This window comes from Pungitius pungitius, unplaced genomic scaffold, assembly GCF_949316345.1.
Source record: "Pungitius pungitius unplaced genomic scaffold, fPunPun2.1 scaffold_34, whole genome shotgun sequence".
Lineage (NCBI taxonomy): Eukaryota > Metazoa > Chordata > Actinopteri > Perciformes > Gasterosteidae > Pungitius > Pungitius pungitius.
In genome coordinates, this window is record NW_026909849.1 from 149640 (window position 1) to 172497 (window position 22858).

The following is a 22858-nucleotide window of genomic DNA, read 5'->3' on the forward strand; positions in this document are numbered from 1 at the left end:
GACATCCCATGCCGAAAATTGGATGGACTAGAGAAGACCCGCCCAGGGGTCCCAGCCAATCGGTGAATGGCCATTGCAGTCCCCGCCACCTCAAATGGCCTGACGATGGTATGGACGTAAGCCACCTTACATCTTCTTCCTATTGCATCTCTTCTACAATGTGAATTTTTTTTTACAATTGTGTAGGTGTACAATTTACGGCGCTGGGCGGCTTTCAGAGAGAGAATTGAAAAAGCTTACGGCACCTGGGATTCCCAGGCGGTCTTCCATCCAGGTACTAACCAGGCCCTGCTCTGCTTAGCTTCCGAGATCAGACGAGATCGGGCGGAACCAGAGAGGTATGGCCGTAAGCTGCTTTTCATCTTTTTCCTAATCCTTTAAAACGTGTCAACGATAATCAGAAGTTTCTTTTTCTAAAATTGAAGCAGTTCTTAGCATTGGCAAGAGAGGTTCCTAAAGCCTGAAGGTAACTTTACTTTTCTTCACTGGCAATTCTAACATGTTGGGTTAGCACCTGTATTTCAACGGCTAAATTACAAACAATAGTATGCCAATCGTAAATGTTGATCAACACTAATTTAGCAATCATGAAACGGAATCATTTTGGATAATATTGTCTAATTTCCTTTCATATCCAACTTTAAAACAGGTGTACAATCTACGGCGCTGGGCGGCTTTCGGAGAGAGAAGTGAAAAAGCTTACGGCACCTGGGATTCCCAGGCGGTCTTCCATCCAGGTACTAACCAGGCCCTGCTCTGCTTAGCTTCCGAGATCAGACGAGATCGGGCGGAACCAGAGAGGTATGGCCGTAAGCTGCTTTTCATCTTTTTCCTAATCCTTTAAAACGTGTCAAAGATAATCAGAAGTTTCTTTTTCTAAAATTGAAGCAGTTCTTAGCATTGGCAAGAGAGGTTCCTAAAGCCTGAAGGTAACTTTACTTTTCTTCACTGGCAATTCTAACATGTTGGGTTAGCACCTGTATTTCAACGGCTAAATTACAAACAATAGTATGCCAATCGTAAATGTTGATCAACACTAATTTAGCAATCATGAAACGGAATCATTTTGGATAATATTGTCTAATTTCCTTTCATATCCAACTTTAAAACAGGTGTACAATCTACGGCGCTGGGCGGCTTTCGGAGAGAGAAGTGAAAAAGCTTACGGCACCTGGGATTCCCAGGCGGTCTTCCATACAGGTACTAACCAGGCCCTGCTCTGCTTAGCTTCCGAGATCAGACGAGATCGGGCGGAACCAGAGAGGTATGGCCGTAAGCTGCTTTTCATCTTTTTCCTAATCCTTTAAAACGTGTCAAAGATAATCAGAAGTTTCTTTTTCTAAAATTGAAGCAGTTCTTAGCATTGGCAAGAGAGGTTCCTAAAGCCTGAAGGTAACTTTACTTTTCTTCACTGGCAATTCTAACATGTTGGGTTAGCACCTGTATTTCAACGGCTAAATTACAAACAATAGTATGCCAATCGTAAATGTTGATCAACACTAATTTAGCAATCATGAAACGGAATCATTTTGGATAATATTGTCTAATTTCCTTTCATATCCAACTTTAAAACAGGTGTACAATCTACGGCGCTGGGCGGCTTTCGGAGAGAGAAGTGAAAAAGCTTACGGCACCTGGGATTCCCAGGCAGTCTTCTATCCAGGTACTAACCAGGCCCTGCTCTGCTTAGCTTCCGAGATCAGACGAGATCGGGCGGAACCAGAGAGGTATGGCCGTAAGCTGCTTTTCATCTTTTTCCTAATCCTTTAAAACGTGTCAAAGATAATCAGAAGTTTCTTTTTCTAAAATTGAAGCAGTTCTTAGCATTGGCAAGAGAGGTTCCTAAAGCCTGAAGGTAACTTTACTTTTCTTCACTGGCAATTCTAACATGTTGGGTTAGCACCTGTATTTCAACGGCTAAATTACAAACAATAGTATGCCAATCGTAAATGTTGATCAACACTAATTTAGCAATCATGAAACGGAATCATTTTGGATAATATTGTCTAATTTCCTTTCATATCCAACTTTAAAACAGGTGTACAATCTACGGCGCTGGGCGGCTTTCGGAGAGAGAAGTGAAAAAGCTTACGGCACCTGGGATTCCCAGGCGGTCTTCCATCCAGGTACTAACCAGGCCCTGCTCTGCTTAGCTTCCGAGATCAGACGAGATCGGGCGGAACCAGAGAGGTATGGCCGTAAGCTGCTTTTCATCTTTTTCCTAATCCTTTAAAACGTGTCAAAGATAATCAGAAGTTTCTTTTTCTAAAATTGAAGCAGTTCTTAGCATTGGCAAGAGAGGTTCCTAAAGCCTGAAGGTAACTTTACTTTTCTTCACTGGCAATTCTAACATGTTGGGTTAGCACCTGTATTTCAACGGCTAAATTACAAACAATAGTATGCCAATCGTAAATGTTGATCAACACTAATTTAGCAATCATGAAACGGAATCATTTTGGATAATATTGTCTAATTTCCTTTCATATCCAACTTTAAAACAGGTGTACAATCTACGGCGCTGGGCGGCTTTCGGAGAGAGAAGTGAAAAAGCTTACGGCACCTGGGATTCCCAGGCGGTCTTCCATCCAGGTACTAACCAGGCCCTGCTCTGCTTAGCTTCCGAGATCAGACGAGATCGGGCGGAACCAGAGAGGTATGGCCGTAAGCTGCTTTTCATCTTTTTCCTAATCCTTTAAAACGTGTCAAAGATAATCAGAAGTTTCTTTTTCTAAAATTGAAGCAGTTCTTAGCATTGGCAAGAGAGGTTCCTAAAGCCTGAAGGTAACTTTACTTTTCTTCACTGGCAATTCTAACATGTTGGGTTAGCACCTGTATTTCAACGGCTAAATTACAAACAATAGTATGCCAATCGTAAATGTTGATCAACACTAATTTAGCAATCATGAAACGGAATCATTTTGGATAATATTGTCTAATTTCCTTTCATATCCAACTTTAAAACAGGTGTACAATCTACGGCGCTGGGCGGCTTTCGGAGAGAGAAGTGAAAAAGCTTACGGCACCTGGGATTCCCAGGCGGTCTTTCATACAGGTACTAACCAGGCCCTGCTCTGCTTAGCTTCCGAGATCAGACGAGATCGGGCGGAACCAGAGAGGTATGGCCGTAAGCTGCTTTTCATCTTTTTCCTAATCCTTTAAAACGTGTCAAAGATAATCAGAAGTTTCTTTTTCTAAAATTGAAGCAGTTCTTAGCATTGGCAAGAGAGGTTCCTAAAGCCTGAAGGTAACTTTACTTTTCTTCACTGGCAATTCTAACATGTTGGGTTAGCACCTGTATTTCAACGGCTAAATTACAAACAATAGTATGCCAATCGTAAATGTTGATCAACACTAATTTAGCAATCATGAAACGGAATCATTTTGGATAATATTGTCTAATTTCCTTTCATATCCAACTTTAAAACAGGTGTACAATCTACGGCGCTGGGCGGCTTTCGGAGAGAGAAGTGAAAAAGCTTACGGCACCTGGGATTCCCAGGCAGTCTTCTATCCAGGTACTAACCAGGCCCTGCTCTGCTTAGCTTCCGAGATCAGACGAGATCGGGCGGAACCAGAGAGGTATGGCCGTAAGCTGCTTTTCATCTTTTTCCTAATCCTTTAAAACGTGTCAAAGATAATCAGAAGTTTCTTTTTCTAAAATTGAAGCAGTTCTTAGCATTGGCAAGAGAGGTTCCTAAAGCCTGAAGGTAACTTTACTTTTCTTCACTGGCAATTCTAACATGTTGGGTTAGCACCTGTATTTCAACGGCTAAATTACAAACAATAGTATGCCAATCGTAAATGTTGATCAACACTAATTTAGCAATCATGAAACGGAATCATTTTGGATAATATTGTCTAATTTCCTTTCATATCCAACTTTAAAACAGGTGTACAATCTACGGCGCTGGGCGGCTTTCGGAGAGAGAAGTGAAAAAGCTTACGGCACCTGGGATTCCCAGGCGGTCTTCCATCCAGGTACTAACCAGGCCCTGCTCTGCTTAGCTTCCGAGATCAGACGAGATCGGGCGGAACCAGAGAGGTATGGCCGTAAGCTGCTTTTTATCTTTTTCCTAATCCTTTATAATGCGTCAAAAAATTATGTCACGCCTGCCGTTGGCATCTTTGTGTGGGTTAAATAAGGGTATGCAAAGAAGGCTGTGACATCCTATGCCGAAAATTGGATGGACTAGAGAAGACCCGCCCAGGAGTCCCAGCCAATCGGTGGATGGCCATTGCAGTCCCCGCCACCTCAAATGGCCTGACGATGGTATGGACGTAAGCCACCTTTCATCTTCTTCCTATTGCATCTCTTCTACAATGTGAAATGCTTTTTACAATTGTGTGGGTGTACAATCTGCGGCGCTGGGCGGCTTTCGGAGAGAGAAGTGAAAAAGCTTACGGCACCTGGGATTCCCAGGCGGTCTTCCATCCAGGTACTAACCAGGCCCTGCTCTGCTTAGCTTCCGAGAGCAGACGAGATCGGGCGGAACCAGAGAGGTATGGCCATAAGCTGCTTTTCATCTTTTTCCTAATCCTTTAAAACGTGTCAAAGATAATCAGAAGTTTCTTTTTCTAAAATTGAAGCAGTTCTTAGCATTGGCAAGAGAGGTTCCTAAAACCTGAAGGTAACTTTACTTTTCTTCACTGGCAATTCTAACATGTTTGGTTAGCACCTGTATTTCAACGGCTAAATTACAAACAATAGTATGCCAATCGTAAATGTTGATCAACACTAATTTAGCAATCATGAAACGGAATCATTTTGGATAATATTGTCTAATTTCCTTTCATATCCAACGTTAAAACAACACTAAACATGCATCTCTTCAACAATGTGATATTCTTTTTGTAATTTGTAGGTGTACAATCTGCGGCGCTCGGCGGCTTTCGGAGAGAGAAGTGAAAAAGCTTACGGCACCTGGGATTCCCAGGCGGTCTTCCATCCAGGTACTAACCAGGCCCTGCTCTGCTTAGCTTCCGAGAGCAGACGAGATCGGGCGGAACCAGAGAGGTATGGCCGTAAGCTGCTTTTTATCTTTTTCCTAATCCTTTATAATGCGTCAATGAATTATGACACGCCTGCAGCTGGCATCTTTGTGTGGGTTAAATAAGGGTATGCAAAGAAGGCTGTGACATCCCATGCCGAAAATTGGATGGACTAGAGAAGACCCGCCCAGGGGTCCCAGCCAATCGGTGAATGGCCATTGCAGTCCCCGCCACCTCAAATGGCCTGACGATGGTATGGACGTAAGCCACCTTACATCTTCTTCCTATTGCATCTCTTCTACAATGTGAATTTTTTTTTACAATTGTGTAGGTGTACAATTTACGGCGCTGGGCGGCTTTCAGAGAGAGAATTGAAAAAGCTTACGGCACCTGGGATTCCCAGGCGGTCTTCCATCCAGGTACTAACCAGGCCCTGCTCTGCTTAGCTTCCGAGATCAGACGAGATCGGGCGGAACCAGAGAGGTATGGCCGTAAGCTGCTTTTCATCTTTTTCCTAATCCTTTAAAACGTGTCAACGATAATCAGAAGTTTCTTTTTCTAAAATTGAAGCAGTTCTTAGCATTGGCAAGAGAGGTTCCTAAAGCCTGAAGGTAACTTTACTTTTCTTCACTGGCAATTCTAACATGTTGGGTTAGCACCTGTATTTCAACGGCTAAATTACAAACAATAGTATGCCAATCGTAAATGTTGATCAACACTAATTTAGCAATCATGAAACGGAATCATTTTGGATAATATTGTCTAATTTCCTTTCATATCCAACTTTAAAACAGGTGTACAATCTACGGCGCTGGGCGGCTTTCGGAGAGAGAAGTGAAAAAGCTTACGGCACCTGGGATTCCCAGGCGGTCTTCCATCCAGGTACTAACCAGGCCCTGCTCTGCTTAGCTTCCGAGATCAGACGAGATCGGGCGGAACCAGAGAGGTATGGCCGTAAGCTGCTTTTCATCTTTTTCCTAATCCTTTAAAACGTGTCAAAGATAATCAGAAGTTTCTTTTTCTAAAATTGAAGCAGTTCTTAGCATTGGCAAGAGAGGTTCCTAAAGCCTGAAGGTAACTTTACTTTTCTTCACTGGCAATTCTAACATGTTGGGTTAGCACCTGTATTTCAACGGCTAAATTACAAACAATAGTATGCCAATCGTAAATGTTGATCAACACTAATTTAGCAATCATGAAACGGAATCATTTTGGATAATATTGTCTAATTTCCTTTCATATCCAACTTTAAAACAGGTGTACAATCTACGGCGCTGGGCGGCTTTCGGAGAGAGAAGTGAAAAAGCTTACGGCACCTGGGATTCCCAGGCGGTCTTCCATACAGGTACTAACCAGGCCCTGCTCTGCTTAGCTTCCGAGATCAGACGAGATCGGGCGGAACCAGAGAGGTATGGCCGTAAGCTGCTTTTCATCTTTTTCCTAATCCTTTAAAACGTGTCAAAGATAATCAGAAGTTTCTTTTTCTAAAATTGAAGCAGTTCTTAGCATTGGCAAGAGAGGTTCCTAAAGCCTGAAGGTAACTTTACTTTTCTTCACTGGCAATTCTAACATGTTGGGTTAGCACCTGTATTTCAACGGCTAAATTACAAACAATAGTATGCCAATCGTAAATGTTGATCAACACTAATTTAGCAATCATGAAACGGAATCATTTTGGATAATATTGTCTAATTTCCTTTCATATCCAACTTTAAAACAGGTGTACAATCTACGGCGCTGGGCGGCTTTCGGAGAGAGAAGTGAAAAAGCTTACGGCACCTGGGATTCCCAGGCAGTCTTCTATCCAGGTACTAACCAGGCCCTGCTCTGCTTAGCTTCCGAGATCAGACGAGATCGGGCGGAACCAGAGAGGTATGGCCGTAAGCTGCTTTTCATCTTTTTCCTAATCCTTTAAAACGTGTCAAAGATAATCAGAAGTTTCTTTTTCTAAAATTGAAGCAGTTCTTAGCATTGGCAAGAGAGGTTCCTAAAGCCTGAAGGTAACTTTACTTTTCTTCACTGGCAATTCTAACATGTTGGGTTAGCACCTGTATTTCAACGGCTAAATTACAAACAATAGTATGCCAATCGTAAATGTTGATCAACACTAATTTAGCAATCATGAAACGGAATCATTTTGGATAATATTGTCTAATTTCCTTTCATATCCAACTTTAAAACAGGTGTACAATCTACGGCGCTGGGCGGCTTTCGGAGAGAGAAGTGAAAAAGCTTACGGCACCTGGGATTCCCAGGCGGTCTTCCATCCAGGTACTAACCAGGCCCTGCTCTGCTTAGCTTCCGAGATCAGACGAGATCGGGCGGAACCAGAGAGGTATGGCCGTAAGCTGCTTTTCATCTTTTTCCTAATCCTTTAAAACGTGTCAAAGATAATCAGAAGTTTCTTTTTCTAAAATTGAAGCAGTTCTTAGCATTGGCAAGAGAGGTTCCTAAAGCCTGAAGGTAACTTTACTTTTCTTCACTGGCAATTCTAACATGTTGGGTTAGCACCTGTATTTCAACGGCTAAATTACAAACAATAGTATGCCAATCGTAAATGTTGATCAACACTAATTTAGCAATCATGAAACGGAATCATTTTGGATAATATTGTCTAATTTCCTTTCATATCCAACTTTAAAACAGGTGTACAATCTACGGCGCTGGGCGGCTTTCGGAGAGAGAAGTGAAAAAGCTTACGGCACCTGGGATTCCCAGGCGGTCTTCCATCCAGGTACTAACCAGGCCCTGCTCTGCTTAGCTTCCGAGATCAGACGAGATCGGGCGGAACCAGAGAGGTATGGCCGTAAGCTGCTTTTCATCTTTTTCCTAATCCTTTAAAACGTGTCAAAGATAATCAGAAGTTTCTTTTTCTAAAATTGAAGCAGTTCTTAGCATTGGCAAGAGAGGTTCCTAAAGCCTGAAGGTAACTTTACTTTTCTTCACTGGCAATTCTAACATGTTGGGTTAGCACCTGTATTTCAACGGCTAAATTACAAACAATAGTATGCCAATCGTAAATGTTGATCAACACTAATTTAGCAATCATGAAACGGAATCATTTTGGATAATATTGTCTAATTTCCTTTCATATCCAACTTTAAAACAGGTGTACAATCTACGGCGCTGGGCGGCTTTCGGAGAGAGAAGTGAAAAAGCTTACGGCACCTGGGATTCCCAGGCGGTCTTCCATCCAGGTACTAACCAGGCCCTGCTCTGCTTAGCTTCCGAGATCAGACGAGATCGGGCGGAACCAGAGAGGTATGGCCGTAAGCTGCTTTTTATCTTTTTCCTAATCCTTTATAATGCGTCAATGAATTATGACACGCCTGCCGTTGGCATCTTTGTGTGGGTTAAATAAGGGTATGCAAAGAAGGCTGTGACATCCCATGCCGAAAATTGGATGGACTAGAGAAGACCCGCCCAGGGGTCCCAGCCAATCGGTGAATGGCCATTGCAGTCCCCGCCACCTCAAATGGCCTGACGATGGTATGGACGTAAGCCACCTTTCATCTTCTTCCTATTGCATCTCTTCTACAATGTGAAATCTTTTTTACAATTGTGCAGGTGTACAATTTACGGCGCTGGGCGGCTTTCAGAGAGAGAAGTGAAAAAGCTTACGGCACCTGGGATTCCCAGGCGGTCTTCCATCCAGGTACTAACCAGGCCCTGCTCTGCTTAGCTTCCGAGATCAGACGAGATCGGGCGGAACCAGAGAGGTATGGCCGTAAGCTGCTTTTTATCTTTTTCCTAATCCTTTATAATGCGTCAATGAATTATGACACGCCTGCCGTTGGCATCTTTGTGTGGGTTAAATAAGGGTATGCAAAGAAGGCTGTGACATCCCATGCCGAAAATTGGATGGACTAGAGAAGACCCGCCCAGGGGTCCCAGCCAATCGGTGAATGGCCATTGCAGTCCCCGCCACCTCAAATGGCCTGACGATGGTATGGACGTAAGCCACCTTTCATCTTCTTCCTATTGCATCTCTTCTACAATGTGAAATCTTTTTTACAATTGTGCAGGTGTACAATTTACGGCGCTGGGCGGCTTTCAGAGAGAGAAGTGAAAAAGCTTACGGCACCTGGGATTCCCAGGCGGTCTTCCATCCAGGTACTAACCAGGCCCTGCTCTGCTTAGCTTCCGAGATCAGACGAGATCGGGCGGAACCAGAGAGGTATGGCCGTAAGCTGCTTTTTATCTTTTTCCTAATCCTTTATAATGCGTCAATGAATTATGACACGCCTGCCGTTGGCATCTTTGTGTGGGTTAAATAAGGGTATGCAAAGAAGGCTGTGACATCCCATGCCGAAAATTGGATGGACTAGAGAAGACCCGCCCAGGGGTCCCAGCCAATCGGTGAATGGCCATTGCAGTCCCCGCCACCTCAAATGGCCTGACGATGGTATGGACGTAAGCCACCTTTCATCTTCTTCCTATTGCATCTCTTCTACAATGTGAAATCTTTTTTACAATTGTGCAGGTGTACAATTTACGGCGCTGGGCGGCTTTCAGAGAGAGAAGTGAAAAAGCTTACGGCACCTGGGATTCCCAGGCGGTCTTCCATCCAGGTACTAACCAGGCCCTGCTCTGCTTAGCTTCCGAGATCAGACGAGATCGGGCGGAACCAGAGAGGTATGGCCGTAAGCTGCTTTTTATCTTTTTCCTAATCCTTTATAATGCGTCAATGAATTATGACACGCCTGCCGTTGGCATCTTTGTGTGGGTTAAATAAGGGTATGCAAAGAAGGCTGTGACATCCCATGCCGAAAATTGGATGGACTAGAGAAGACCCGCCCAGGGGTCCCAGCCAATCGGTGAATGGCCATTGCAGTCCCCGCCACCTCAAATGGCCTGACGATGGTATGGACGTAAGCCACCTTTCATCTTCTTCCTATTGCATCTCTTCTACAATGTGAAATCTTTTTTACAATTGTGCAGGTGTACAATTTACGGCGCTGGGCGGCTTTCAGAGAGAGAAGTGAAAAAGCTTACGGCACCTGGGATTCCCAGGCGGTCTTCCATCCAGGTACTAACCAGGCCCTGCTCTGCTTAGCTTCCGAGATCAGACGAGATCGGGCGGAACCAGAGAGGTATGGCCGTAAGCTGCTTTTTATCTTTTTCCTAATCCTTTATAATGCGTCAATGAATTATGACACGCCTGCCGTTGGCATCTTTGTGTGGGTTAAATAAGGGTATGCAAAGAAGGCTGTGACATCCCATGCCGAAAATTGGATGGACTAGAGAAGACCCGCCCAGGGGTCCCAGCCAATCGGTGAATGGCCATTGCAGTCCCCGCCACCTCAAATGGCCTGACGATGGTATGGACGTAAGCCACCTTTCATCTTCTTCCTATTGCATCTCTTCTACAATGTAAAATCTTTTTTACAATTGTGCAGGTGTACAATTTACGGCGCTGGGCGGCTTTCAGAGAGAGAAGTGAAAAAGCTTACGGCACCTGGGATTCCCAGGCGGTCTTCCATCCAGGTACTAACCAGGCCCTGCTCTGCTTAGCTTCCGAGATCAGACGAGATCGGGCGGAACCAGAGAGGTATGGCCGTAAGCTGCTTTTCATCTTTTTCCTAATCCTTTAAAGCGTGTCAAAGATAATCAACAGTTTCTTTTTCTAAAATTGAAGCAGTTCTTAGCATTGGCAAGAGAGGTTCCTAAAACCTGAAGGTAACTTTACTTTTCTTCACTGGCAATTCTAACATGTTGGGTTAGCACCTGTATTTCAACGGCTAAATTACAAACAAAAGTATGCCAATTGTTAAATGTTGATCAACACTAATTTAGCAACCATGAAACGGAATCAATTTTGATGATATTGTCTAAGTTCCTTATATATCCAACGTTAAAACAACACTAAACATGCATCTCTTCGACAATGTGATGTACTTTTTGTAATTTGTAGGTGTACAATCTGCGGCGCTCGGCGGCTTTCAGAGAGAAGTGAAAAAGCTTACGGCACCTGGGATTCCCAGGCGGTCTTCCATCCAGGTACTAACCAGGCCCTGCTCTGCTTAGCTTCCGAGATCAGACGAGATCGGGCGGAACCAGAGAGGTATGGCCGTAAGCTGCTTTTTATCTTTTTCCTAATCCTTTATAATGCGTCAAAAAATTATGTCACGCCTGCCGTTGGCATCTTTGTGTGGGTTAAATAAGGGTATGCAAAGAAGGCTGTGACATCCTATGCCGAAAATTGGATGGACTAGAGAAGACCCGCCCAGGAGTCCCAGCCAATCGGTGGATGGCCATTGCAGTCCCCGCCACCTCAAATGGCCTGACGATGGTATGGACGTAAGCCACCTTTCATCTTCTTCCTATTGCATCTCTTCTACAATGTGAAATACTTTTTACAATTGTGTAGGTGTACAATCTGCGGCGCTGGGCGGCTTTCGGAGAGAGAAGTGAAAAAGCTTACGGCACCTGGGATTCCCAGGCGGTCTTCCATCCAGGTACTAACCAGGCCCTGCTCTGCTTAGCTTCCGAGATCAGACGAGATCGGGCGGAACCAGAGAGGTATGGCCGTAAGCTGCTTTTTATCTTTTTCCTAATCCTTTAGAACGTGTCAAAGATAATCAGAAAAGTTTCTTTTTCTAAAATTGAAGCAGTTCTTAGGATTGGCAAGAGAGGTTCCTAAAACCTGAAGGTAACTTTACTTTTCTTCACTGGCAATTCTAACATGTTGGGTTAGCACCTGTATTTCAACGGCTAAATTACAAACAAAAGTATGCCAATTGTTAAATGTTGATCAACACTAATTTAGCAACCATGAAACGGAATCAATTTTGATGATATTGTCTAAGTTCCTTATATATCCAACGTTAAAACAACACTAAACATGCATCTCTTCAACAATGTGATATTCTTTTTGTAATTTGTAGGTGTACAATCTGCGGCGCTCGGCGGCTTTCGGAGAGAGAAGTGAAAAAGCTTACGGCACCTGGGATTCCCAGGCGGTCTTCCATCCAGGTACTAACCAGGCCCTGCTCTGCTTAGCTTCCGAGATCAGACGAGATCGGGCGGAACTTTTTTTTTTTTATCTTTTATTATCAAAAATACATGACATTTTATTTTAAAATACATACAACCCAGAGGGTACCGACATACAAAACAAAATAAAACACTACACAAAACCATACGAAAGAAAACCCTAAAACAAAGGGCCTTCTAGGGGGTAATCCACATAACCTTATTTTCACACAACCATATGGTTCACAAGGAGAAGCATAACTTCTCCTCTTCATCAATGCTACATATTGTGGTACCTTCCATAAAATGTTTCTTGCACCATTCCCTTTTACACATAAATAACAGCTTTACATGCGCTTTAAACATATTCTTAAACATTTCAATTACGTCTGTTTTTTTGTGATCAAATAGCGCCCTGTTCCTTTTTAAGAGTACCGCATATCTCGCAAAGCCAAGAATGGTGTTGGTTGCAATTGTTGTACTATCTTTCTTTTTTGGCAAGCCAAAAAGCCAGACCCACTCCCACTGGCCAATGTGTTTGGCCCCCACTCCACAACAGGTCGTCAATATAGATTTGATATATGTGTGAATGGAATTTAAACCGGAACATTTCAAAAATAGATGCTCCAGATCTTCGTCTTCCCTTTCACACACAGCACACGTCCTTTGACAAATGTTTTTGTGGATCTGATGCAGGACAATACTAGTGTATATCCTCCTGTGCCTCAGCTTGAAATCTGCTTGGAATAAAGCATGTGGTAGGTGAGGTACATCTAAATTTAACCAAATGGTCCCCATCTGCTCATCTGGGAAAAGTTCCTTCCACCTTTTCTCCGATGCAGGCTTCATGGCCACTTTCCGTACCAGTATGTTATAAATGCATTTTGTTTTGGCTTTACCTATTGGCGTATACTTGTCCCCGAGGCACAGAAGGAATTCCATTCCATCGTCCTGCATCCGCTCCTCGTCATCTGTAAGGTGTAACCAATCATTGTCCACACAGTTAAATACTCTTGCACCAACATCTCTAATTTGTTTTGCTCTATACCTAACATTGGCTCTTTTGAGGCCTACTTCCGTTTTGTTTATATCAAAAACCCAATCTCCTGCTGCTTTACATATGCTCCCCAAGGAGGTCAACCCCGCACTCTCGAGTGCTTTCGACACAATGGGCCTTCCTGCATAAACAAAGAAAGGGGAGTTGAGAAAAGGTAACTGCATCACGTGCGCTCTCCATTTGCAGTCAAGGCTGAGGTGGGGAAGAATCTTGTCCCAAGCCTCCAGCACCTCACGATAGAACCCCGGCAGCCCCCCAATCACATCCCTGGGACTGAAGGCACCTAAATTGAAGTAGCTCTTCTCTCCGTATTCAGCCAGGAGCCCTGCCAGGGTGTCTTTCCAAGGATGCTTCCTCTTCGCATCCAAAAACCGTCCAAGCATTTTAACCCTTAGCGCATCTCTTTTGGCACTAATATCCATCAGAGTTAGACCCCCCTCCTCTTTCTTAGCTATTAAGGTCTTGCGTGCTATCATATTTCCCTTCCCCCTCCACAAAAAAGAGGATGTCACACTATTCAGAGAATGGAGCGCCCATTCGGGCAGCTCGCAAGATCCCAAAATATGTACAATTGTTGACAGTACCAGCGCATTACACACTTTTACCTTCCCTCTGATGGTAAGCCCACGGGCCTGCCACATATTACAGATATTTCTAGTTCGTTTTATGGCTTCATGCCAGTTTTTATCCCGGGCAGCGCTTTCGTTTTTCCCTATATACACTCCTAAAACTTTCCTCTCATCTACTAATTTGAAACCCCATTTATTTATATCCATGCTATTTTCTTTAAACACCATTATTTCTGATTTCCCACTGTTAACTTTAGCTCCCGAAGCCTTTTCGTAATCATTTATATGATTCATTACCCTCTCTATATATGTACTATTTCTTAAAAATATATTAATATCATCTGCATACTGTACTACTTTTAAATTCCTATTCCCATTCGTATTGATCCCCACTATCCTATCATCGTTATTTATCATTAAAGCCAACGGTTCTACCACCAGGCTGAAGAGCGTAGCTGACATAGGGCATCCCTGTCGTATTGACCTCCGCAGCCCCACCTGATCGGTCAGGAACCCATTTACCTTAATCCTGCTTCTGGCATTCACATACAATAATTTAACCCAGTTAATATATCTCTCCCCAAAACCATATTTACTTAACACCTCCCACAAAAAACTATGCTCTACTCGATCAAACGCTTTCTCTAGATCGATCCCCAATAAACACCCACCTTCCCTATTTAGGATCCCCACTACATTTTTTACCGTTATTATATTATCATTAATCTCCCTGCCTGGAATACCATACGTTTGCGTTTCTGTAACAATACCTTTTATCACCTCCCTCATCCTAAAGGCTAATATTTTTGCAATGATTTTATAATCCATATTTAAAACACTTATTGGTCTGTAATAGTCTAACTTATCTTTACTCCCTTTCTTCTTGTATATTAATGTGATGATCCCCTCCGTAAGCTTATCTGAAGTTTTTTTTTCCTTCTCCATTTCTTCAAACACTTGAAGCAGGATTGGGGAGAAAAACTCTGGGAAACCCTGATACAGTTCTGCCGTAAGTCCGTCGGACCCCGGGCTCTTATTCTTTTTAAGATTTTTGATTGCAGTCTCTATGTCCTGTACAGCTATATCCTTATCACAAAGGACTTTGTCATTTGCACTTATTTTTTTCTCAATGTGGCTGGTAATCCGTTCTATCTGCTCTTTCTCTGGGCTTTGCCCTTTATATAACTCCTCATAGTATTTATGTACTATACCCAATATCTCATCTTTTTCTTTACATATCACACCACTTTTGTTCTGCAGTTGCTGTATATGTTGTCTCTCCTGCGTTACTTTTTCCAGCCCCAAGAAGTAAGCCGTGCTTCTTTCCCCTTCAAGCAGTGCCTGAGACCTACTCCTCACCGCTGCACCTTTGCATCTTTTGGCCTCAAACTCTGCAAGTTTTATTTTATACACTTCATATTCCTCGCTACTATACTTTTCATCCAATTCCATCTTTTCTATTTCCACATTCAACAACTCGTTTATTATACTTTCCTTTCTCTTTTCTTCCCATCTTTTCTCTCGACTATAGTTGATACTTAATTTTTTGATTCTCAGTTTAATATCTTCCCAGAATTCTATTTTATTATCAACATATTTTATACCACTCATTCCATTAATTAATAGATTCCTGATCTTATTTTTATATATCTTGTCCTCTAATAAGCTGTTATTGTGGCACCATATCCCTCTTCCCCTTTTAACAGTGACATCTCCCAACTTCAATTCAATTTGAGCATGATCGCTCCATGTGTTGAATATGTACTGAATGTCATAAGTCTGTCTGATCATCCCTGATGCTACCAGAGCCAAATCTATACGGGACTGCTTTAATCGACCCTGCACGATTTGCCTCCTTGAAAACCCTCTAGTGCTGGGGTGGAGTACCCTCCACACATCAATCAAGTTTGAACCCGAAATTAGGTTTTTGAGTACCGTCCTACTTGAATCATTCTTATATGTGTTGTTTTTAGAGCTATCTCTGTTGCTCAGAACCACGTTAAAGTCTCCTATTATTATAGTTTTGTTGTTGATCCACCTATTTAAATCCATAAAAAATTTCTTCCTATCATTCTCTACGTTCGGAGCATGTATATTTATTAATCTAATAATTTCATCATTGACTAAAATTTCTAGAATTATACATTTACCATCATTGCCTCTATAAATACATTTGCTATTGGTATCATGTTGTTTTTTTATCAACACCGCTACTCCTCCTGTTCTTCCACTTCCTTCAGCAGAGTATACCGTCCCTCTCCAATGCTTGTGTACATATTTGGTTGTGATCAAGTCCCAGTGTGTTTCTTGAAGACACAATATGTCTGTCAGATGGTTCTTACTAAACACTGCTTGAATCTTGTCTGCATTTCTGAAACCATTTGTATTTAGGGAGGTTATACTTATATCCACAGAACCCATTAGCGCATACATAAATATTATTATCATGAACGTGTTCATTATGGCTTATCCTTAGAGCAAGGATTTTTTTTCTTCCTTGCCCTGTTTTTCCCCCCCTGCTCCCCCCGCCTCTTTCTCACCTCTATTATTTTTTCCACATCCATTTCAGAGTCTGATGCGGTATCCAGCAGCAAAGGTGGAGTCCCACCGGTGTTGACGTCCACTGCATCCAGGGTGGCTCCCATCCCCAAAAACTCACTCTCTATTGCCTCAGCGGTAGGTGGCGTGCTCTCTGGAGCCCTGTTCTGCACCTCTGTCTCTTGCCCAAACGCCTGTGTCTTTTCAGGCTCCTCCTGCAACAGTGGTTTTCTCAGCCTGCCGTCCTGCACCTTCCCTTTTCCTTGGCTTGGCGCCGCCTCAGGTGCAGCCGTTGAAACGGTCGTCTCCTCCTCAGCCGCTTCCAGCCATTCCGGAAATACCTCCAGCACGCCCACGCTGCTCTCATCCTCTTCCTCATGACCACCTGCATCCTCGTCGCTGCCGCCGATCCCCTCCTTGTCGCTTTCTCCTTCTTCCTCACCCCTCTCTTGGGTGCTGGCTCCAGTTTGGCTTGGTTCCTCCTCCCGCATGTTACATCTGCAATGCTCCGTCTCCTCCCCGCATAGGGTACACTTTTTCTGATGTTTTCGGGGGCATTCTCTGGCGTAGTGCCCCTGTACCCCACACTGGTGGCACATAAACTCCGGACAGTCCCGTACTATGTGTCCTGGCTGCATGCACATCCGGCACACCCTCACCTGTTTGTCATGCAACACCCTGAAATATTCTGCCCCCAATACAGTGTTGAATTTTGTAGAATATGGGAGTGACTGTACATGTTCATTAAATCTGACCCGGACAAATCTTGTCCCGTCTGCCACCTTGGTGCCTGGCCACATCCGTCTTTTATAAGGGGAGACCGCAGAGACCCCCCAACCCCTCAGTTTGCACTCAATCTCAGTGTCCTCTATATAATATGGTAGGTTGAGAAAAGAAACAACCAGTTCATCATTGCTGATTTCCCTTGCATGGACCTTGGTATCACCTATTTTGAAGCCATCCATGAGCCTCTGCTTCCCTTTTGGGTGGCTCATGGTGACTTCATACTTCTTTGGGTTTATCACCCGGCAGGCCATGAGTCCTCCACAAATCTCCTTAATGCAGTGCATCAGTTCCATTACAGGGATCGTAATATCCCCCTCTGTCTCCACACTCACGGTCAAGCTCCGCTGTCTTTTCCCGTCCTCATTGTTATTCTCGCCGTCATTCCCACTTGTCTTCTCCTTTCTTTGTCCATCTGCCATCATCTTCATCATTGGCATCTGTCCACTTTGTGTTTGTTCACGCTGTTGGTCCATCATTGAAAAAAGGGATGAAAAAAAACCCTCACACAAAAAAGGATAATTCCTTCGAGTATGCACAAAACCCGGTAAAAAAGAAAAAATGTCCCCCAGACAGTGTAACACTGCTGGGGGATATTAAACAACAAAGTCTCACAAAGAAAAACAATCTCACTCAGAGCATTGAAATCTCAAGAAAAAAGAGAAGGGAAAAAAGTCCTCCAAAAGACGTGTGCCAAACAAATCTAGCTTGTAACTCACTTCCTGCAATGGGCGGAGCCTTCACATGTGATCAGACGAGATCGGGCGGAACCAGAGAGGTATGGCCGTAAGCTGCTTTTTATCTTTTTCCTAATCCTTTATAATGCGTCAAAAAATTATGTCACGCCTGCCGTTGGCATCTTTGTGTGGGTTAAATAAGGGTATGCAAAGAAGGCTGTGACATCCTATGCCGAAAATTGGATGGACTAGAGAAGACCCGCCCAGGAGTCCCAGCCAATCGGTGGATGGCCATTGCAGTCCCCGCCACCTCAAATGGCCTGACGATGGTATGGACGTAAGCCACCTTTCATCTTCTTCCTATTGCATCTCTTCTACAATGTGAAATACTTTTTACAATTGTGTAGGTGTACAATCTGCGGCGCTGGGCGGCTTTCGGAGAGAGAAGTGAAAAAGCTTACGGCACCTGGGATTCCCAGGCGGTCTTCCATCCAGGTACTAACCAGGCCCTGCTCTGCTTAGCTTCCGAGATCAGACGAGATCGGGCGGAACCAGAGAGGTATGGCCGTAAGCTGCTTTTTATCTTTTTCCTAATCCTTTAGAACGTGTCAAAGATAATCAGAAAAGTTTCTTTTTCTAAAATTGAAGCAGTTCTTAGGATTGGCAAGAGAGGTTCCTAAAACCTGAAGGTAACTTTACTTTTCTTCACTGGCAATTCTAACATGTTGGGTTAGCACCTGTATTTCAACGGCTAAATTACAAACAAAAGTATGCCAATTGTTAAATGTTGATCAACACTAATTTAGCAACCATGAAACGGAATCAATTTTGATGATATTGTCTAAGTTCCTTATATATCCAACGTTAAAACAACACTAAACATGCATCTCTTCGACAATGTGATGTACTTTTTGTAATTTGTAGGTGTACAATCTGCGGCGCTCGGCGGCTTTCGGAGAGAGAAGTGAAAAAGCTTACGGCACCTGGGATTCCCAGGCGGTCTTCCATCCAGGTACTAACCAGGCCCTGCTCTGCTTAGCTTCCGAGATCAGACGAGATCGGGCGGAACCAGAGAGGTATGGCCGTAAGCTGCTTTTTATCTTTTTCCTAATCCTTTAGAACGTGTCAAAGATAATCAGAAGAGTTTCTTTTTCTAAAATTGAAGCAGTTCTTAGGATTGGCAAGAGAGGTTCCTAAAACCTGAAGGTAACTTTACTTTTCTTCACTGGCAATTCTAACATGTTGGGTTAGCACCTGTATTTCAACGGCTAAATTACAAACAAAAGTAGGCCAATTGTTAAATGTTGATCAACACTAATTTAGCAACCATGAAACGGAATCAATTTTGATGATATTGTCTAAGTTCCTTATATATCCAACGTTAAAACAACACTAAACATGCATCTCTTCGACAATGTGATATACTTTTTGTAATTTGTAGGTGTACAATCTGCGGCGCTCGGCGGCTTTCAGAGAGAAGTGAAAAAGCTTACGGCACCTGGGATTCCCAGGCGGTCTTCCATCCAGGTACTAACCAGGCCCTGCTCTGCTTAGCTTCCGAGATCAGACGAGATCGGGCGGAACCAGAGAGGTATGGCCGTAAGCTGCTTTTTATCTTTTTCCTAATCCTTTATAATGCGTCAAAAAATTATGTCACGCCTGCCGTTGGCATCTTTGTGTGGGTTAAATAAGGGTATGCAAAGAAGGCTGTGACATCCTATGCCGAAAATTGGATGGACTAGAGAAGACCCGGCCAGGAGTCCCAGCCAATCGGTGGATGGCCATTGCAGTCCCCGCCACCTCAAATGGCCTGACGATGGTATGGACGTAAGCCACCTTTCATCTTCTTCCTATTGCATCTCTTCTACAATGTGAAATACTTTTTACAATTGTGTAGGTGTACAATCTGCGGCGCTGGGCGGCTTTCGGAGAGAGAAGTGAAAAAGCTTACGGCACCTGGGATTCCCAGGCGGTCTTCCATCCAGGTACTAACCAGGCCCTGCTCTGCTTAGCTTCCGAGATCAGACGAGATCGGGCGGAACCAGAGAGGTATGGCCGTAAGCTGCTTTAATATCTTTTTCCTAATCCTTTAGAACGTGTCAAAGATAATCAGAAAAGTTTCTTTTTCTAAAATTGAAGCAGTTCTTAGGATTGGCAAGAGAGGTTCCTAAAACCTGAAGGTAACTTTACTTTTCTTCACTGGCAATTCTAACATGTTGGGTTAGCACCTGTATTTCAACGGCTAAATTACAAACAAAAGTATGCCAATTGTTAAATGTTGATCAACACTAATTTAGCAACCATGAAACGGAATCAATTTTGATGATATTGTCTAAGTTCCTTATATATCCAACGTTAAAACAACACTAAACATGCATCTCTTCGACAATGTGATGTACTTTTTGTAATTTGTAGGTGTACAATCTGCGGCGCTCGGCGGCTTTCAGAGAGAAGTGAAAAAGCTTACGGCACCTGGGATTCCCAGGCGGTCTTCCATCCAGGTACTAACCAGGCCCTGCTCTGCTTAGCTTCCGAGATCAGACGAGATCGGGCGGAACCAGAGAGGTATGGCCGTAAGCTGCTTTTTATCTTTTTCCTAATCCTTTAGAACGTGTCAAAGATAATCAGAAGAGTTTCTTTTTCTAAAATTGAAGCAGTTCTTAGGATTGGCAAGAGAGGTTCCTAAAACCTGAAGGTAACTTTACTTTTCTTCACTGGCAATTCTAACATGTTGGGTTAGCACCTGTATTTCAACGGCTAAATTACAAACAAAAGTAGGCCAATTGTTAAATGTTGATCAACACTAATTTAGCAACCATGAAACGGAATCAATTTTGATGATATTGTCTAAGTTCCTTATATATCCAACGTTAAAACAACACTAAACATGCATCTCTTCGACAATGTGATATACTTTTTGTAATTTGTAGGTGTACAATCTGCGGCGCTCGGCGGCTTTCAGAGAGAAGTGAAAAAGCTTACGGCACCTGGGATTCCCAGGCGGTCTTCCATCCAGGTACTAACCAGGCCCTGCTCTGCTTAGCTTCCGAGATCAGACGAGATCGGGCGGAACCAGAGAGGTATGGCCGTAAGCTGCTTTTTATCTTTTTCCTAATCCTTTATAATGCGTCAAAAAATTATGTCACGCCTGCCGTTGGCATCTTTGTGTGGGTTAAATAAGGGTATGCAAAGAAGGCTGTGACATCCTATGCCGAAAATTGGATGGACTAGAGAAGACCCGCCCAGGAGTCCCAGCCAATCGGTGGATGGCCATTGCAGTCCCCGCCACCTCAAATGGCCTGACGATGGTATGGACGTAAGCCACCTTTCATCTTCTTCCTATTGCATCTCTTCTACAATGTGAAATACTTTTTACAATTGTGTAGGTGTACAATCTGCGGCGCTGGGCGGCTTTCGGAGAGAGAAGTGAAAAAGCTTACGGCACCTGGGATTCCCAGGCGGTCTTCCATCCAGGTACTAACCAGTCCCTGCTCTGCTTAGCTTCCGAGATCAGACGAGATCGGGCGGAACCAGAGAGGTATGGCCGTAAGCTGCTTTTTATCTTTTTCCTAATCCTTTATAATGCGTCAAAAAATTATGTCACGCCTGCCGTTGGCATCTTTGTGTGGGTTAAATAAGGGTATGCAAAGAAGGCTGTGACATCCTATGCCGAAAATTGGATGGACTAGAGAAGACCCGGCCAGGAGTCCCAGCCAATCGGTGGATGGCCATTGCAGTCCCCGCCACCTCAAATGGCCTGACGATGGTATGGACGTAAGCCACCTTTCATCTTCTTCCTATTGCATCTCTTCTACAATGTGAAATACTTTTTACAATTGTGTAGGTGTACAATCTGCGGCGCTGGGCGGCTTTCGGAGAGAGAAGTGAAAAAGCTTACGGCACCTGGGATTCCCAGGCGGTCTTCCATCCAGGTACTAACCAGGCCCTGCTCTGCTTAGCTTCCGAGATCAGACGAGATCGGGCGGAACCAGAGAGGTATGGCTGTAAGCTGCTTTAATATCTTTTTCCTAATCCTTTAGAACGTGTCAAAGATAATCAGAAAAGTTTCTTTTTCTAAAATTGAAGCAGTTCTTAGGATTGGCAAGAGAGGTTCCTAAAACCTGAAGGTAACTTTACTTTTCTTCACTGGCAATTCTAACATGTTGGGTTAGCACCTGTATTTCAACGGCTAAATTACAAACAAAAGTATGCCAATTGTTAAATGTTGATCAACACTAATTTAGCAACCATGAAACGGAATCAATTTTGATGATATTGTCTAAGTTCCTTATATATCCAACGTTAAAACAACACTAAACATGCATCTCTTCGACAATGTGATGTACTTTTTGTAATTTGTAGGTGTACAATCTGCGGCGCTCGGCGGCTTTCAGAGAGAAGTGAAAAAGCTTACGGCACCTGGGATTCCCAGGCGGTCTTCCATCCAGGTACTAACCAGGCCCTGCTCTGCTTAGCTTCCGAGATCAGACGAGATCGGGCGGAACCAGAGAGGTATGGCCGTAAGCTGCTTTTTATCTTTTTCCTAATCCTTTATAATGCGTCAAAAAATTATGTCACGCCTGCCGTTGGCATCTTTGTGTGGGTTAAATAAGGGTATGCAAAGAAGGCTGTGACATCCTATGCCGAAAATTGGATGGACTAGAGAAGACCCGGCCAGGAGTCCCAGCCAATCGGTGGATGGCCATTGCAGTCCCCGCCACCTCAAATGGCCTGACGATGGTATGGACGTAAGCCACCTTTCATCTTCTTCCTATTGCATCTCTTCTACAATGTGAAATACTTTTTACAATTGTGTAGGTGTACAATCTGCGGCGCTGGGCGGCTTTCGGAGAGAGAAGTGAAAAAGCTTACGGCACCTGGGATTCCCAGGCGGTCTTCCATCCAGGTACTAACCAGGCCCTGCTCTGCTTAGCTTCCGAGATCAGACGAGATCGGGCGGAACCAGAGAGGTATGGCCGTAAGCTGCTTTAATATCTTTTTCCTAATCCTTTAGAACGTGTCAAAGATAATCAGAAAAGTTTCTTTTTCTAAAATTGAAGCAGTTCTTAGGATTGGCAAGAGAGGTTCCTAAAACCTGAAGGTAACTTTACTTTTCTTCACTGGCAATTCTAACATGTTGGGTTAGCACCTGTATTTCAACGGCTAAATTACAAACAAAAGTATGCCAATTGTTAAATGTTGATCAACACTAATTTAGCAACCATGAAACGGAATCAATTTTGATGATATTGTCTAAGTTCCTTATATAT

General features: G+C 43.5%; 35 non-coding genes across 35 annotated transcripts; all 35 read right to left on the bottom strand.

The window, feature by feature from the left end:
• Positions 1-233: 233 nt before the first annotated feature.
• Positions 234-352, bottom strand: LOC134114803 (5S ribosomal RNA). Its single transcript, XR_009947163.1, has one exon. It is a non-coding gene; the product is annotated as a 5S ribosomal RNA (ribosomal RNA).
• Positions 353-696: 344 nt separating this feature from the next.
• Positions 697-815, bottom strand: LOC134114804 (5S ribosomal RNA). Its single transcript, XR_009947164.1, has one exon. It is a non-coding gene; the product is annotated as a 5S ribosomal RNA (ribosomal RNA).
• Positions 816-1159: 344 nt separating this feature from the next.
• On the bottom strand, positions 1160-1278 carry LOC134114431 (5S ribosomal RNA). Its single transcript, XR_009946797.1, has one exon. It is a non-coding gene; the product is annotated as a 5S ribosomal RNA (ribosomal RNA).
• A 344-nt stretch (positions 1279-1622) lies between these two features.
• On the bottom strand, positions 1623-1741 carry LOC134114321 (5S ribosomal RNA). The gene has a single exon (XR_009946687.1). It is a non-coding gene; the product is annotated as a 5S ribosomal RNA (ribosomal RNA).
• Positions 1742-2085: 344 nt separating this feature from the next.
• LOC134114805 (5S ribosomal RNA) lies at positions 2086-2204 on the bottom strand. The gene has a single exon (XR_009947165.1). It is a non-coding gene; the product is annotated as a 5S ribosomal RNA (ribosomal RNA).
• A 344-nt stretch (positions 2205-2548) lies between these two features.
• Positions 2549-2667, bottom strand: LOC134114806 (5S ribosomal RNA). The gene has a single exon (XR_009947166.1). It is a non-coding gene; the product is annotated as a 5S ribosomal RNA (ribosomal RNA).
• A 344-nt stretch (positions 2668-3011) lies between these two features.
• LOC134114713 (5S ribosomal RNA) lies at positions 3012-3130 on the bottom strand. The gene has a single exon (XR_009947080.1). It is a non-coding gene; the product is annotated as a 5S ribosomal RNA (ribosomal RNA).
• A 344-nt stretch (positions 3131-3474) lies between these two features.
• LOC134114322 (5S ribosomal RNA) lies at positions 3475-3593 on the bottom strand. Its single transcript, XR_009946688.1, has one exon. It is a non-coding gene; the product is annotated as a 5S ribosomal RNA (ribosomal RNA).
• A 344-nt stretch (positions 3594-3937) lies between these two features.
• Positions 3938-4056, bottom strand: LOC134114808 (5S ribosomal RNA). The gene has a single exon (XR_009947168.1). It is a non-coding gene; the product is annotated as a 5S ribosomal RNA (ribosomal RNA).
• A 339-nt stretch (positions 4057-4395) lies between these two features.
• LOC134114641 (5S ribosomal RNA) lies at positions 4396-4514 on the bottom strand. Its single transcript, XR_009947008.1, has one exon. It is a non-coding gene; the product is annotated as a 5S ribosomal RNA (ribosomal RNA).
• A 395-nt stretch (positions 4515-4909) lies between these two features.
• Positions 4910-5028, bottom strand: LOC134114505 (5S ribosomal RNA). Its single transcript, XR_009946872.1, has one exon. It is a non-coding gene; the product is annotated as a 5S ribosomal RNA (ribosomal RNA).
• A 339-nt stretch (positions 5029-5367) lies between these two features.
• On the bottom strand, positions 5368-5486 carry LOC134114809 (5S ribosomal RNA). The gene has a single exon (XR_009947169.1). It is a non-coding gene; the product is annotated as a 5S ribosomal RNA (ribosomal RNA).
• A 344-nt stretch (positions 5487-5830) lies between these two features.
• Positions 5831-5949, bottom strand: LOC134114810 (5S ribosomal RNA). Its single transcript, XR_009947170.1, has one exon. It is a non-coding gene; the product is annotated as a 5S ribosomal RNA (ribosomal RNA).
• A 344-nt stretch (positions 5950-6293) lies between these two features.
• LOC134114432 (5S ribosomal RNA) lies at positions 6294-6412 on the bottom strand. The gene has a single exon (XR_009946798.1). It is a non-coding gene; the product is annotated as a 5S ribosomal RNA (ribosomal RNA).
• Positions 6413-6756: 344 nt separating this feature from the next.
• Positions 6757-6875, bottom strand: LOC134114324 (5S ribosomal RNA). Its single transcript, XR_009946690.1, has one exon. It is a non-coding gene; the product is annotated as a 5S ribosomal RNA (ribosomal RNA).
• A 344-nt stretch (positions 6876-7219) lies between these two features.
• LOC134114811 (5S ribosomal RNA) lies at positions 7220-7338 on the bottom strand. The gene has a single exon (XR_009947171.1). It is a non-coding gene; the product is annotated as a 5S ribosomal RNA (ribosomal RNA).
• Positions 7339-7682: 344 nt separating this feature from the next.
• LOC134114812 (5S ribosomal RNA) lies at positions 7683-7801 on the bottom strand. The gene has a single exon (XR_009947172.1). It is a non-coding gene; the product is annotated as a 5S ribosomal RNA (ribosomal RNA).
• Positions 7802-8145: 344 nt separating this feature from the next.
• LOC134114814 (5S ribosomal RNA) lies at positions 8146-8264 on the bottom strand. Its single transcript, XR_009947174.1, has one exon. It is a non-coding gene; the product is annotated as a 5S ribosomal RNA (ribosomal RNA).
• Positions 8265-8603: 339 nt separating this feature from the next.
• On the bottom strand, positions 8604-8722 carry LOC134114815 (5S ribosomal RNA). The gene has a single exon (XR_009947175.1). It is a non-coding gene; the product is annotated as a 5S ribosomal RNA (ribosomal RNA).
• A 339-nt stretch (positions 8723-9061) lies between these two features.
• Positions 9062-9180, bottom strand: LOC134114816 (5S ribosomal RNA). Its single transcript, XR_009947176.1, has one exon. It is a non-coding gene; the product is annotated as a 5S ribosomal RNA (ribosomal RNA).
• Positions 9181-9519: 339 nt separating this feature from the next.
• Positions 9520-9638, bottom strand: LOC134114817 (5S ribosomal RNA). Its single transcript, XR_009947177.1, has one exon. It is a non-coding gene; the product is annotated as a 5S ribosomal RNA (ribosomal RNA).
• Positions 9639-9977: 339 nt separating this feature from the next.
• Positions 9978-10096, bottom strand: LOC134114818 (5S ribosomal RNA). The gene has a single exon (XR_009947178.1). It is a non-coding gene; the product is annotated as a 5S ribosomal RNA (ribosomal RNA).
• A 339-nt stretch (positions 10097-10435) lies between these two features.
• LOC134114820 (5S ribosomal RNA) lies at positions 10436-10554 on the bottom strand. The gene has a single exon (XR_009947180.1). It is a non-coding gene; the product is annotated as a 5S ribosomal RNA (ribosomal RNA).
• Positions 10555-10948: 394 nt separating this feature from the next.
• LOC134114821 (5S ribosomal RNA) lies at positions 10949-11067 on the bottom strand. The gene has a single exon (XR_009947181.1). It is a non-coding gene; the product is annotated as a 5S ribosomal RNA (ribosomal RNA).
• A 339-nt stretch (positions 11068-11406) lies between these two features.
• Positions 11407-11525, bottom strand: LOC119202557 (5S ribosomal RNA). Its single transcript, XR_005115981.1, has one exon. It is a non-coding gene; the product is annotated as a 5S ribosomal RNA (ribosomal RNA).
• Positions 11526-18042: 6517 nt separating this feature from the next.
• On the bottom strand, positions 18043-18161 carry LOC134114822 (5S ribosomal RNA). The gene has a single exon (XR_009947182.1). It is a non-coding gene; the product is annotated as a 5S ribosomal RNA (ribosomal RNA).
• A 398-nt stretch (positions 18162-18559) lies between these two features.
• On the bottom strand, positions 18560-18678 carry LOC134114823 (5S ribosomal RNA). The gene has a single exon (XR_009947183.1). It is a non-coding gene; the product is annotated as a 5S ribosomal RNA (ribosomal RNA).
• Positions 18679-19074: 396 nt separating this feature from the next.
• LOC134114824 (5S ribosomal RNA) lies at positions 19075-19193 on the bottom strand. The gene has a single exon (XR_009947184.1). It is a non-coding gene; the product is annotated as a 5S ribosomal RNA (ribosomal RNA).
• Positions 19194-19532: 339 nt separating this feature from the next.
• Positions 19533-19651, bottom strand: LOC134114825 (5S ribosomal RNA). Its single transcript, XR_009947185.1, has one exon. It is a non-coding gene; the product is annotated as a 5S ribosomal RNA (ribosomal RNA).
• A 397-nt stretch (positions 19652-20048) lies between these two features.
• On the bottom strand, positions 20049-20167 carry LOC134114826 (5S ribosomal RNA). The gene has a single exon (XR_009947186.1). It is a non-coding gene; the product is annotated as a 5S ribosomal RNA (ribosomal RNA).
• Positions 20168-20563: 396 nt separating this feature from the next.
• LOC134114827 (5S ribosomal RNA) lies at positions 20564-20682 on the bottom strand. Its single transcript, XR_009947187.1, has one exon. It is a non-coding gene; the product is annotated as a 5S ribosomal RNA (ribosomal RNA).
• A 339-nt stretch (positions 20683-21021) lies between these two features.
• Positions 21022-21140, bottom strand: LOC134114650 (5S ribosomal RNA). The gene has a single exon (XR_009947017.1). It is a non-coding gene; the product is annotated as a 5S ribosomal RNA (ribosomal RNA).
• Positions 21141-21479: 339 nt separating this feature from the next.
• LOC134114566 (5S ribosomal RNA) lies at positions 21480-21598 on the bottom strand. The gene has a single exon (XR_009946933.1). It is a non-coding gene; the product is annotated as a 5S ribosomal RNA (ribosomal RNA).
• A 397-nt stretch (positions 21599-21995) lies between these two features.
• On the bottom strand, positions 21996-22114 carry LOC134114828 (5S ribosomal RNA). Its single transcript, XR_009947188.1, has one exon. It is a non-coding gene; the product is annotated as a 5S ribosomal RNA (ribosomal RNA).
• A 339-nt stretch (positions 22115-22453) lies between these two features.
• On the bottom strand, positions 22454-22572 carry LOC134114830 (5S ribosomal RNA). The gene has a single exon (XR_009947190.1). It is a non-coding gene; the product is annotated as a 5S ribosomal RNA (ribosomal RNA).
• Positions 22573-22858: the final 286 nt, after the last annotated feature.